Source organism: Phyllobates terribilis, unplaced genomic scaffold, assembly GCF_046119375.1.
Source record: "Phyllobates terribilis strain yellow unplaced genomic scaffold, ASM4611937v1 Scaffold_22__1_contigs__length_20350403, whole genome shotgun sequence".
NCBI lineage: Eukaryota > Metazoa > Chordata > Amphibia > Anura > Dendrobatidae > Phyllobates > Phyllobates terribilis.
In genome coordinates, this window is record NW_027362782.1 from 4900373 (window position 1) to 4915210 (window position 14838).

A 14838-nucleotide genomic window follows, 5' to 3' on the forward strand; every position below is an offset into this window, starting at 1 on the left:
GATAGTTTAAATGCCCCTTGGAAGAGACGTGCAGGTCGCAGTAGCTTAATAAGACGGTTTAAATGCCCCTTGGAAGACATGTGCAGGTCGCAGTAGCTTAACAATACAGTTTAAATGCGCCTTGGAAGAGACGTGCAGGTCGCAGTAGCTTAACAAGACGGTTTAAATGCCCCTTGGAAGAGACGAGCAGGTCACAGTAGCTTAACAAGACGTTTTAAATGCCCCTTGGGAGAGACGTGCAGGTCGCAGTAGCTTAACAAGAGGGTTTAAATGCCCCTTGGAATAGGCTTGCAGGTCGCAGTAGCTTACCAAGACGTTTAAATGCCCCTTGAAAGAGACTTGCAGGTGGCAGTAGCTTAACAAGACGGTTTAAATGCCCCTTGGAAGAGACATGCAGGTCGCAGTAGCTTAATAAGACGGTTTAAATGCTCCTTGGAAAAGATGTGCAGGTCGCAGTAGCTTAATAAGATGCTTTAAATTGCCCTTGGAAGAGAGGTGAAGGTCGCAGTAGCTTAGCAAGTCAGTTTAAATGCCACTTGGAAGAGAGTTGCAGGTAGCAGTAGCTTAACAAGAGGGTTTAAATGCCACTTGGAAGAGACGTGCAGGTCGCAGTAGCTTAACAAGACGGTTTAAATGCCCCTTGGAAGTGTGGTGGAGGTCGCAGTAGCTTAACAAGATGGTTTAAATGCCCCTTGGAAGAGACACGCAGGTCGCAGCAGTTTAACAAGACGGTTTAAATGCCCCTTGGAAGAGACGTGCAGGTCGCAGTGGCTTAACAAGACGGCTTAAATGCCCCTTGGAAGAGACATGCAGGTGGCAATAGCTTAACAAAACTGTTTAAATGCCCCTTGGAAGAGACATGCAGGTCGCAGTAGCTTAACAAGTCGGTTTAAATGCCCCTTGGAAAAGTGGTGGAGGTTACAGTAGCTTAACAATACGGTTTAAATGCCCCTTGGAAGTGTGGTGGAGGTCGCAGTAGCTTAACAAGATGGTTTAAATGCCCCTTGGAAGAGACGTGCAGGTCGCAGTAGCTTAATAAGACGGTTTAAATGCCCCTTGGAAGACATGTGCAGGTCGCAGTAGCTTAATAAAACGGTTTAAATGCACCTTGGAAGAGACGTGCAGGTCGCAGTAGCTTAACAAGACGGTTTAAATGCCCCTTGGAAGAGACGAGCAGGTCACAGTAGCTTAACAAGACGTTTTAAATGCCCCTTGGAAGAGACGTGCAGGTCGCAGTAGCTTAACAAGAGGGTTTAAATGCCCCTTGGAATAGACTTGCAGGTCGCAGTAGCTTACCAAGACGTTTAAATGCCCCTTGGAAGAGACTTGCAGGTGGCAGTAGCTTAACAAGACAGTTTAAATGCCCTTTGGAAGAGACATGCAGGTCGCAGTAGCTTAATAAGACGGTTTAAATGCTCCTTGGAAGAGATGTGCAGGTCGCAGTAGCTTAATAAGATGCTTTAAATTACCCTTGGAAGAGAGGTGGAGGTCGCAGTAGCTTAACAAGTCAGTTTAAATGCCACTTGGAAGAGACTTGCAGGTCGCAGTAGCTTAACAAGACGGTTTAAATGCCACTTGGAAGAGACGTGCAGGTCGCAGTAGCTTAACAAGACGGTTTAAATGCCCCTTGGAAGAGACGTGCAAGTCACAGTAGCTTAAAAAGACTGTTTAAATGCGCCTTGGAAGAGACGCGCAGGTCGCCGTAGCTTAACAAGACGGTTTAAATGCCCCTTGGAAGAGACGAGCAGGTCGCAGTAGCTTAAAAAGACGGTTTAAATGCCCCTTGGAAGAGACGAGCAGGTCGCAGTAGGTTAACAAGACGGTTTAAATGCCCCTTGGAAAAGTGGAGGAGGTTACAGTAGCTTAACAAGACAGTTTAAATGCCCCTTGGAAGAGAGGTGGAGGTCGCAGTAGCTTAAAAAGACAGTTTAAATGCTCCTTGGAAGAGACGAGCAGGTCACAGTAGCTTAACAAAACTGTTTAAATGCCCCTTGGAAGAGACGTGCAGGTCGCAGTAGCTTAACAAGACGGTTTAAATTCCCCTTGGAAGAGACGTGCAGGTCGCAGTAGTTTAACAAGAGGGTTTAAATGCCCCTTGGAATAAACTTGCAGGTCGCAGTAGCTTACCATTACGGTTTAAATGCCCCTTGGAAGAGACTTGCAGGTGGCAGTAGCTTAACAAGACTGTTTAAAGGCCCCTTGGAAGAGCATTGGAGGTCGCAGTAGCTTAACAAGATAGTTTAAATGCCCCTTGGAAGAGACGTGCAGGTCGCAGTAGCTTAATAAGACGGTTTAAATGCCCCTTGGAAGACATGTGCAGGTCGCAGTAGCTTAACAAGACAGTTTAAATGCGCCTTGGAAGAGACGTGCAGGTCGCAGTAGCTTAACAAGAGGGTTTAAATGCCCCTTGGAAGAGACGAGCAGGTCACAGTAGCTTAACAAGACGTTTTAAATGCCCCTTGGAAGAGACGTGCAGGTCGCAGTAGCTTAACAAGAGGGTTTAAATGCCCCTTGGAATAGGCTTGCAGGTCGCAGTAGCTTACCAAGACGTTTAAATGCCCCTTGGAAGAGACTTGCAGGTGGCAGTAGCTTAACAAGACAGTTTAAATGCTCCTTGGAAGAGACATGCAGGTTGCAGTAGCTTAATAAGACGGTTTAAATGCTCCTTGGAAAAGATGTGCAGGTCGCAGTAGCTTAATAAGATGCTTTAAATTGCCCTTGGAAGAGAGGTGAAGGTCGCAGTAGCTTAACAAGTCAGTTTAAATGCCACTTGGAAGAGAGTTGCAGGTAGCAGTAGCTTAACAAGAGGGTTTAAATGCCACTTGGAAGAGACGTGCAGGTCGCAGTAGCTTAACAAGACGGTTTAAATGCCCCTTGGAAGAGCGGTGGAGGTCGCAGTAGCTTAACAAGACAGTTTAAATGCCCCTTGAAAGAGACGTGCAGGTTGCAGTAGCTCAACAAGACGGTTTAAATGCCCCTTGGAAGTGTGGTGGAGGTCGCAGTAGCTTAACAAGATGGTTTAAATGCCCCTTGGAAGAGACACGCAGGTCGCAGCAGTTTAACAAGACGGTTTAAATGCCCCTTGGAAGAGACGTGCAGGTCGCAGTGGCTTAACAAGACGGCTTAAATGCCCCTTGGAAGAGACATGCAGGTGGCAGTAGCTTAACAAGACTGTTTAAATGCCCCTTGGAAGAGACATGCAGGTCGCAGTAGCTTAACAAGACGGTTTAAATGCCCCTTGGAAAAGTGGTGGAGGTTACAGTAGCTTAAAAAGACGGTTTAAATGTCGCTTGGAAGAGACGTGCAGGTCGCATTAGCTTAAAAAGACAGTTTAAATGCGCCTTGGAAGAGACGTGCAAGTCGCAGTAGCTTAAAAAGATGGTTTAAATGCCCCTTGGAAGAGACGAGCAGGTCGAAGTATCTTAACAAGACGGTTTAAATGCCCCCTGGAAGAGACATGCAGGTGGCAGTAGCTTAACAAGACGGTTTAAATCCCCCTTGGAACATACGTGCAGGTAGCAGTAGCTTAACAAGAGGGTTTAAATGCCCCTTGGAATAGGCTTGCAGGTCGCAGTAGCTTACCAAGACGGTTTAAATGCCCCTTGGAAGAGACGTGCAGGTCGCAGTAGCTTAACAAGACGGTTTAAATGTCCCTTGGAAAAGTGGTGGACGTTACAGTAGCTTAACAAGACGGTTTAAAAGCCCCTTGGTAGAGACGTGCAAGTCGCAGTAGCTTAAAAAGACGGTTTAAATGCACCTTGGAAGAGACATGCAGGTCGCAGTAGCTTAACAAGACGGTTTAAATGCCCCTTGGAAGAGACATGCAGGTCGCAGTAGCTTAACAAGATGGTTTAAATGCCGCTTGGAAGAGACGTGCAGGTCGCAGTAGCTTAACAAGACGGTTTAAATGCCGCTTGGAAGAGACGTGCAGGTCGCAGTAGCTTAACATGAAGGTTTAAATGCCCTTTGGAAGAGAGGAGCAAGTCGCAGTAACTTAACAAGACGGTTTAAATGCCCCTTGGAAGAGACATGCAGGTCGCAGTAGCTTAACAAGACGGTTTAAATACCCCATGGAAGAGACGTGCTGGTCGCAGTAGCTTAACAAGAGGGTTTAAATGCCCCTTGGAATAGTCTTGCAGGTCGCAGTAGCTTACCAAGATGTTTTAAATGCCCCTTGGAAGAGACGTGCAGGTCGCTGTAGCTTAACAAGATGGTTTAAATGCCTCTTGGAAGAGCGGTGGAGGTCGCTGTAGCTTAACAAGACAGTTTAATTGCCCCTTGGAAGAGACGATCAGGTCGCAGTAGCTTAATGAGATGGTTTAAATGCCCCTTGGAAGAGATGTGCAGGTCTCAGTAGCTTAAAAGGACGGTTTAAATGCCCCTTGGAAGAGAGGTGGAGTTCGCAGTAGCTTAACAAGACAGTTTAAATGCCCCTTGGAAGAGATGTGCAGGTCGCAGTAGCTTAAGAAGAGTGTTTAAATGCCCCTTTCAAGAGACGTGCAGGTCGCAGGAGCTTAACAAGAGGGCTTAAATGCCACTTGGAAGAGACGTGCAGGTTGCAGTAACTTAACAAGACGGTTTAAATGCCCCTAGGAAAAGCGATTGAGGTCGCAGTAGCTTAACAAGGCAGTTTAAATACCCCTTGAAAGAGACGTGCAGGTCACAGTAGCTTAACAAGATGTTTTAAATGCCGCTTGGAAGTGCGGTGGAGGTCGCGGTAGCTTAACAAGATGGTTAAATGCCCCTTGGAAGAGACATGCAGGTCGCAGCAGCTTAACAAGACGGTTTAAATGCCCCTTGGAAGAGACGTGCAGGTCGAAGTAGCTTAACAAGACGGTTTAAATGCCCCTTGGAAGAGACATGCAGGTCGCAGTAGCTTAACAAGACCGTTTTAATGCCCCTTGGAAGAGACGTGCAGGTCGCAGTAGCTTAACAAGATGGTTTAGATGCCCCTTGGAAAAGTGGTGGAGGTTACAGTAGCTTAACAAGACAGTTTAAATGCCCCTTGGAAGAGACGTTCAAGTCGCAGTAGCTTATAAAGACGGTTTAAATGCGCCTTGGAAGAGACTTGCAGGTCGCAGTAGCTTAACAAGACGGTTTAAATGCCACTTGGAAGAGACGAGCAGGTCGCAGTAGCTTAACAAGACTGTTTAAATGCCCCTTGGAAGAGAGGTGGAGGTCGCAGTAGCTTCACAAGACAGTGTAAATGCCCCTTGGAAGAGACTTGCAGGTCGCAGTAGCTTAACAAGACTGTTTAAATGCCCCTTGGAAGTTCGGTGGAGGTCGCAGTAGCTTAACCAGACAGTTTAAATGCCCCTTGGAAGAGACATGTAGGTCGCACTAGCTTAACAAGACGGTTTAATTTCCTCTTGGAAGAGATGCGCAGGTCGCAGTATCTTAACAAGATGGATTAAATGCCCCTTGGAAGAGACAGGCAGGTCGCAGTAGTTTAACAAAGCGTTTTAAATGCCCCTTGGAAGAGACGTGCAGGTCGCAGTAGCTTAACAAGACGGTTTAAATGCCCTATGGAAGAGACGTGCAGGTCGCAGTAGCTTAACAAGATGGTTTAAATGCCCCTTGGAAAAGTGGTGGAGGTTACAGTAGCTTAGCAAGACGGTTTAAATGCCCCTTGGAAGAGACATAGCAAGTCGCAGTAGCTTAACAAGACGGTTTAAATGCCCCTTGGAAGAGACGTGCAGGTCGCAGTAGCTTAACAAGACGTTTTAAATGCCCCTTGGGAGAGACGTGCAGGTCGCAGTAGCTTAACAAGACGATTTAAATGCCCCTTGGAAAAGTGGTGGAGGTTACAGTAGCTTAACAAGACGGTTTAAATGCCCCTTGGAAGAGACGTGCAAGTCGCAGTAGCTTAAAAAGACGGTTTAACTGTGCCTTGGAAGAGACGTGCAGGTCGCAGTAGCTTAACAAGACGGTTTAAATGCCCCTTGGAAGAGACGAGCAGGTCACAGTAGCTTAACAAGACGTTTTAAATGCCCCTTGGAAGAGACTTGCAGGTCGCAGTAGCTTAACAAGAGGGTTTAAATGCCCCTTGGAATAGGCTTGCAGGTCGCAGTAGCTTACCAAGACGTTTAAATGCCCCTTGGAAGAGACTTGCTGGTGGCAGTAGCTTAACAAGACAGTTTAAATGCCCCTTGGAAGAGACATGCAGGTTGCAGTAGCTTAATAAGACGGTTTAAATGCTCCTTGGAAAAGATGTGCAGGTCGCAGTAGCTTAATAAGATGCTTTAAATTGCCCTTGGAAGAGAGGTGAAGGTCGCAGTAGCTTAACAAGTCAGTTTAAATGCCACTTGGAAGAGAGTTGCAGGTAGCAGTAGCTTAACAAGAGGGTTTAAATGCCACTTGGAAGAGACGTTCAGGTCGCAGTAGCTTAACAAGACGGTTTAAATGCCCCTTGGAAGAGCGGTGGAGGTCGCAGTAGCTTAACAAGACAGTTTAAATGCCCCTTGAAAGAGACGTGCAGGTTGCAGTAGCTCAACAAGACGGTTTAAATGCCCCTTGGAAGTGTGGTGGAGGTCGCAGTAGCTTAACAAGATGGTTTAAATGCCCCTTGGAAGAGACACGCAGGTCGCAGCAGTTTAACAAGACGGTTTAAATGCCCCTTGGAAGAGACGTGCAGGTCGCAGTGGCTTAACAAGACGGCTTAAATGCCCCTTGGAAGAGACATGCAGGTGGCAGTAGCTTAACAAGACTGTTTAAATGCCCCTTGGAAGAGACATGCAGGTCGCAGTAGCTTAACAAGACGGTTTAAATGCCCCTTGGAAAAGTGGTGGAGGTTACAGTAGCTTAAAAAGACGGTTTAAATGTCGCTTGGAAGAGACGTGCAGGTCGCATTAGCTTAAAAAGACAGTTTAAATGCGCCTTGGAAGAGACGTGCAAGTCGCAGTAGCTTAAAAAGATGGTTTAAATGCCCCTTGGAAGAGACGAGCAGGTCGAAGTATCTTAACAAGACGGTTTAAATGCCCCCTGGAAGAGACATGCAGGTGGCAGTAGCTTAACAAGACGGTTTAAATCCCCCTTGGAACATACGTGCAGGTAGCAGTAGCTTAACAAGAGGGTTTAAATGCCCCTTGGAATAGGCTTGCAGGTCGCAGTAGCTTACCAAGACGGTTTAAATGCCCCTTGGAAGAGACGTGCAGGTCGCAGTAGCTTAACAAGACGGTTTAAATGTCCCTTGGAAAAGTGGTGGACGTTACAGTAGCTTAACAAGACGGTTTAAAAGCCCCTTGGTAGAGACGTGCAAGTCGCAGTAGCTTAAAAAGACGGTTTAAATGCACCTTGAAAGAGACATGCAGGTCGCAGTAGCTTAACAAGACGGTTTAAATGCCCCTTGGAAGAGACATGCAGGTCGCAGTAGCTTAACAAGATGGTTTAAATGCCGCTTGGAAGAGACGTGCAGGTCGCAGTAGCTTAACAAGACGGTTTAAATGCCGCTTGGAAGAGACGTGCAGGTCGCAGTAGCTTAACATGAAGGTTTAAATGCCCTTTGGAAGAGAGGAGCAAGTCGCAGTAACTTAACAAGACGGTTTAAATGCCCCTTGGAAGAGACATGCAGGTCGCAGTAGCTTAACAAGACGGTTTAAATACCCCATGGAAGAGACGTGCTGGTCGCAGTAGCTTAACAAGAGGGTTTAAATGCCCCTTGGAATAGTCTTGCAGGTCGCAGTAGCTTACCAAGATGTTTTAAATGCCCCTTGGAAGAGACGTGCAGGTCGCTGTAGCTTAACAAGATGGTTTAAATGCCTCTTGGAAGAGCGGTGGAGGTCGCTGTAGCTTAACAAGACAGTTTAATTGCCCCTTGGAAGAGACGATCAGGTCGCAGTAGCTTAATGAGATGGTTTAAATGCCCCTTGGAAGAGATGTGCAGGTCTCAGTAGCTTAAAAGGACGGTTTAAATGCCCCTTGGAAGAGAGGTGGAGTTCGCAGTAGCTTAACAAGACAGTTTAAATGCCCCTTGGAAGAGATGTGCAGGTCGCAGTAGCTTAAGAAGAGTGTTTAAATGCCCCTTTCAAGAGACGTGCAGGTCGCAGGAGCTTAACAAGAGGGCTTAAATGCCACTTGGAAGAGACGTGCAGGTTGCAGTAACTTAACAAGATGGTTTAAATGCCCCTAGGAAAAGCGATTGAGGTCGCAGTAGCTTAACAAGGCAGTTTAAATGCCCCTTGAAAGAGACGTGCAGGTCACAGTAGCTTAACAAGATGTTTTAAATGCCGCTTGGAAGTGCGGTGGAGGTCGCGGTAGCTTAACAAGATGGTTAAATGCCCCTTGGAAGAGACATGCAGGTCGCAGCAGCTTAACAAGACGGTTTAAATGCCCCTTGGAAGAGACGTGCAGGTCGAAGTAGCTTAACAAGACGGTTTAAATGCCCCTTGGAAGAGACATGCAGGTCGCAGTAGCTTAACAAGACCGTTTCAATGCCCCTTGGAAGAGACGTGCAGGTCGCAGTAGCTTAACAAGATGGTTTAGATGCCCCTTGGAAAAGTGGTGGAGGTTACAGTAGCTTAACAAGACAGTTTAAATGCCCCTTGGAAGAGACGTTCAAGTCGCAGTAGCTTATAAAGACGGTTTAAATGCGCCTTGGAAGAGACTTGCAGGTCGCAGTAGCTTAACAAGACGGTTTAAATGCCACTTGGAAGAGACGAGCAGGTCGCAGTAGCTTAACAAGACTGTTTAAATGCCCCTTGGAAGAGAGGTGGAGGTCGCAGTAGCTTCACAAGACAGTGTAAATGCCCCTTGGAAGAGACTTGCAGGTCGCAGTAGCTTAACAAGACTGTTTAAATGCCCCTTGGAAGTTCGGTGGAGGTCGCAGTAGCTTAACCAGACAGTTTAAATGCCCCTTGGAAGAGACATGTAGGTCGCACTAGCTTAACAAGACGGTTTAATTTCCTCTTGGAAGAGATGCGCAGGTCGCAGTATCTTAACAAGACGGATTAAATGCCACTTGGAAGAGACAGGCAGGTCGCAGTAGTTTAACAAAGCGTTTTAAATGCCCCTTGGAAGAGACGTGCAGGTCGCAGTAGCTTAACAAGACGGTTTAAATGCCCTATGGAAGAGACGTGCAGGTCGCAGTAGCTTAACAAGATGGTTTAAATGCCCCTTGGAAAAGTGGTGGAGGTTACAGTAGCTTAACAAGACGGTTTAAATGCCCCTTGGAAGAGACATAGCAAGTCGCAGTAGCTTAACAAGACGGTTTAAATGCCCCTTGGAAGAGACGTGCAGGTCGCAGTAGCTTAACAAGACGTTTTAAATGCCCCTTGGGAGAGACGTGCAGGTCGCAGTAGCTTAACAAGACGATTTAAATGCCCCTTGGAAAAGTGGTGGAAGTTACAGTAGCTTAACAAGACGGTTTAAATGCCCCTTGGAAGAGACGTGCAAGTCGCAGTAGCTTAAAAAGACGGTTTAACTGCGCCTTGGAAGAGACGTGCAGGTCGCAGTAGCTTAACATGAAGGTTTAAATGCCCTTTGGAAGAGACGAGCAAGTCGCAGTAACTTAACAAGACGGATTAAATGCCACTTGGAAGAGACGTGCAGGTCGCAGTAGCTTAACAAGACGGTTTAAATCCCCCATGGAAGAGACGTGCTGGTCGCAGTAGCTTAACAAGAGGGTTTAAATGCCCCTTGGAATAGTCTTGCAGGTCGCAGTAGCTTACCAAGACGGTTTAAATGCCCCGTGGAAGAGACGTGCAGGTTGCAGTAGCTTAACAAGACAGTTTAAATGCCCCTTGAAAGAGACGTGCAGGTCTCAGTAGCTTAACAAGACGGTTCAAATGCCCCTTGGAAGTGCGGTGGAGGTCACAGTAGCTTAACAAGACGGTTTAAATGCCCCATGGAAGAGACATAAAGGTCGCAGCAGCATAACAAGACGGTTTAAATGCCCCTTGGAAGAGACGTGCAGGTCGCAGTAGCTTAACAAGATGGTTTAAATGCCCCTTGGAAAAGACTTGCAGGTCGCAGTAGCTTAACAAAGCGTTTTAAATGCCCCTTGGAAGAGACGTGCAGGTCACAGTAGCTTAACAAGACGGTTTAAATGCCCCTTGGAAAAGTGGTGGAGGTTACAGTAGCTTTACAAGACGGTTTAAAAGCCCCTTGGAAGAGACGTGCAAGTCACAGTAGCTTAACAAGATGGTTTAAATGGCCCTTAGTAGAGACCTGCAGGTTGCAGTAGCTTAACAAGACAGTTTAAATGCCCCTTGGAAGAGACATGCAGTTGGCAGCATCTTAACAAGACTGTTTAAATGCCACTTGGAAGAGACGTGCAGGTCGCAGTAGCTTAACAAGATGGTTTAAATGTCCCTTGGTAGAGACATGCAGGACGCAGTAGCTTAACAAGACGGTTTAAATGCCCCATGGAAGAGAGAAGTGCAGGTCGCAGTAGCCTAACAAGACGGTTTAAATGGCCCTTGGAAAAGTGGTGGAGGTGACAGTAGCTTAACAAAACGGTTTCAATGCCCCTTGGAAGAGACGTGCAAGTCGCAGTAGCTTAACAAGAGGGTTTAAATGCCCCTTGGAATAGGCTTGCAGGTCGCAGTAGCTTACCAAGACGGTTAAATGCCACATGGAAGAGACGTGCAGGTCGCAGTAGCTTAAGAAGACGGATTAAATGCCCCTTGGAAGAGACGTGCTGGTCTCAGTAGCTTAACAAGACAGTTTAAATGCCCCTTGGAAGAGGCTTGCAGGTCGCAGTAGCTTACCAAGACGATTTAAATACCCCTTGGAAGAGACGTGTAGTTCGCAGTAGCTTAACAAGACAGTTTAAATGCCCCTTGGAAGAGCGGTGGAGGTCGCAGCAGCTTAACAAGACAGTATAAATGCCCCTTGGAAGAGACATGCAGGTCGCAGCATCTTAACAAGACTGTTTAAATGCCACTTGGAAGAGACGTGCAGGTCGCAGTAGCTTAACAAGATGGTTTAAATGTCCCTTGGTAGAGACATGCTGGTCGCAGTAGCTTAACAAGACGGTTTAAATGCCCCATGGAAGAGACGTGCAGGTCGCAGTAGCTTAACAAGACGGTTTAAATGTCCCTTGGAAAATTGGTGGAGGTTACAGTAGATTAACAAGACGGTTTAAATGCCCCTTGGAAGAGGCATGCAAGTCGCAGTAGCTTAACAACACGGTTTATATGCAACTTTGAAGAGACATGCAGGTCGCAGTAGCTTAACAAGACGGTTTAAATGCCCCTCGGAAGAGACGTGCAGGTCGCAGGAGCTTAACAAGACAGTTTAAATGCCCCTTGGAAGAGGCTTGCAGGTCGCAGTAGCTTACCAAGACGATTTAAATGCCCCTTGGAAGAGACGTGAAGGTCGCAGTAGCTTAACAAGATAGTTTAAATGCCCCTTGGAAGAGCGGTGGAGGTCGCAGCAGCTTAACAAGACAGTTTAAATGCCCCTTGGAAGAGTCATGCAGGTCGCAGCAGCTTAACAAGACTGTTTAAATGCCCCTTGGAAGAGACGTGCAGGTCGCAGTAGCTTAACAAGATGGTTTAAATTTCCCTTGGTACAGACATGCAGGTCGCAGTAGCTTAACAAGATGGTTTAAATGCAACTTGGTAGAGACATGCAGGTCGCAGTAGCTTAACAAGACGGTTTAAATGCCCCTCGGAACAGATGTGCAGGTCGCAGTAGCTTAACAAGACAGTTTAAATGCCCCTTGGAAGAGGCTTGCAGGTCGCAGTAGCTTACCAAGACGATTTAAATGCCCCTTGGAAGAGACGTGCAGGTCACAGTAGCTTAACAAGACAATTTAAATGCCCCTTGGAAGAGCGGTGGAGGTCGCAGCAGCTTAACAAGACAGTTTAAATGCCCCTTGTAAGAGACATGCAGGTCGCAGCAGCTTAACAAGACTGTTTAAATGCCCCTTGGAAGAGACGTGCAGGTCGCAGTAGCTTAACAAGATGGTTTAAATGTCCCTTGGAAGAGACGTGCAAGTCGCAGTAGCTTAACAAGATGGTTTAAATGCCCCTTGGAAAAGTGGTGGAGGTTACAGTAGCTTAAAAAGACGGTTTAAATGCCCCTTGGAATAATCTTGCAGGTCGCAGTAGCTTACCAAGACGGTTTAAATGCCCCTTGGAAGAATCGTGCAGGTGGCAGTAGCTTAACAAGACAGTTTAAATGCCCCTTGAAAGAGACGTGCAGGTCGCAGTAGCTTAACAAGACGGTTCAAATGCCCCTTGGAAGTGCGGTGGAGGTCACAGTAGCTTAACAAGACGGTTTAAATGCCCCATGGAAGAGACATACAGCTCGCAGCAGCTTAACAAGACGGTTTAAATGCCCCTTGGAAGAGACGTGCAGGTCGCAGTAGCTTAACAAGACGGTTTAAATGCCCCTTGGAAAAGACATGCAGGTCGCAGTAGCTTAACAAAGCGTTTTAAATGCCCCTTGGAAGAGACGTGCAGGTCGCAGTAGCTTAACAAGAGGGTTTAAATTCCCCTTGGAAGAGACGTGCAAGTCACAGTAGCTTAACAAGATGGTTTAAATGGCCCTTAGTAGAGACCTGCAGGTTGCAGTAGCTTAACAAGACAGTTTAAATGCCCCTTGGAAGAGACATGCAGGTGGCAGCATCTTAACAAGACTGTTTAAATGCCACTTGGAAGAGACGTGCAGGTCGCAGTAGCTTAACAAGATGGTTTAAATGTCCCTTGGTAGAGACATGCAGGTCGCAGTAGCTTAACAAGACGGTTTAAATGCCCCATGGAAGAGACGTGCAGGTCGCAGTAGCTTAACAAGACGGTTTAAATGCCCCTTGGAAAAGTGGTGGAGGTTACAGTAGCTTAACAAAACGGTTTAAATGCCCCTTGGAAGAGACGTGCAAGTCGCAGAAGCTTAACAAGACGGTTTAAATGCAACTTGGAAGAGACATGCAGGTCGCAGTAGCTTTAGAAGAAAGGTTTAAATGCCCCTCGGAAGAGACGTGCAGGTCGCAGTAGCTTAACAAGACAGTTTAAATGCCCCTTGGAAGAGCGGTGGAGGTCGCAGCAGCTTAACAAGACAGTTTAAATGCCCCTTGGAAGAGACATGCAGGTCGCAGCAGCTTAACAAGACTGTTTAAATGCCCCTTGTAAGACACGTGCAGGTCGCAGTAGCTTAACAAGACGGTTTAAATGCAACTTGGTAGAGACATGCAGGTCGCAGTAGCTTAACAAGACGGTTTAAATGCCCCTTGGAAGAGATGTGCAGGTCGCAGTAGCTTAACAAGACGGTCTAAATGCCCCTTGGAAAAGTGGTGGAGGTTACAGTAGCTTAACAAGACGGTTTAAATGCCCCTCGGAAGAGACATACAGGTCGCAGTAGCTTAACAAGACAGTTTAAATGCCCCTAGGAAGAGGCTTACAGGTCGCAGTAGCTTACCAAGACGATTTAAATGCCCATTGGAAGAGACGTGCAGGTCGCAGTAGCTTAACAAGACAGTTTAAATGCCCCTTGGAAGAGCGGTGGAGGTCGCAGCAGCTTAACAAGACAGTTTAAATGCCCCTTGGAAGAGCGGTGGAGGTCGCAGCAGCTTAACAAGACTGTTCAAATGCCCCTTGGAAGAGACGTGCAGGTCGCAGTAGCTTAACAAGATTGTTTAAATGTCCCTTGGAAGAGACGTGCAAGTCGCAGTAGCTTAACAAGATGGTTTAAATGCAACTTGGAAGAGACATGCAGGTCGCAGTAGCTTAACAAGACGGTTTAAATGCAACTTGGAAGAGACGTGCAGGACGCAGTAGCTTAGCAAGATGGTTTAAATGCCCCTTGGAAAAGTGTTGGAGGTTACGGTAGCTTAACAAGACGGTTTAAATGCCCCTTGGAAGAGACGTGCAAGTCGCAGTAGCTTAAAAAGACGGTTTAAATTCCCCTTGGAAGAGACGTGCAGGTCGCAGTAGCTTAACAAGATGGTTTAAATGTCCCTTGCTAGAGACATGCAGGTCGCAGTAGCTTAACAAGACGGTTTAATTGCAACTTTGAAGAGACATGCATTTCGCAGTAGCTTAACAAGACGGTTTAAATGCCCCTTGGAAAAGACATGCAGGTCGCAGTAGCTTAACAAAGCGTTTTAAATGCCCCTTGGAAGAGACGTGCAGGTCGCAGTAGCTTAACAAGAGGGTTTAAATGCCCCTTGGAAGAGACGTGCAAGTCACATTAGCTTAACAAGATGGTTTAAATGGCCCTTAGCAGAGACCTGCAGGTTGCAGTAGCTTAACAAGACAGTTTAAATGCCCCTTGGAAGAGACATGCAGGTGGCAGCATCTTAACAAGACTGTTTAAATGCCTCTTGGAAGAGACGTGCAGGTCGCAGTAGCTTAACAAGATGGTTTAAATGTCCCTTGGTAGAGACATGAAGGTCGCAGTAGCTTAACAAGACGGTTTAAATGCCCCATGGAAGAGACGTGCAGGTCGCAGTAGCTTAACAAGACGGTTTAAATGCCCCTTGGAAAAGTGGTGGAGGTTACAGTAGCTTAACAAAACGGTTTAAATGCCCCTTGGAAGAGACGTGCAAGTCGCAGTAGCTTAACAAGACGGTTTAGATGCAACTTGGAAGAGACATGCAGGTCGCAGTAGCTTAAGAAGAAAGGTTTAAATGCCCTTCGGAAGAGACGTGCAGGTCGCAGTAGCTTAACAAGACAGTTTAAATGCCCCTTGGAAGAGCGGTGGAGGTCGCAGCAGCTTAACAAGACAGTTTAAATGCCCCTTGGAAGAGACATGCAGGTCGCAGCAGCTTAACAAGACTGTTTAAATGCCCCTTGGAAGACACGTGCAGGTCGCAGTAGCTTAACAAGACGGTTTAAATGCAACTTGGTAGAGACATGCAGGTCGCAGTAGCTTAACAAGACTTTTTAAATGCCCCTC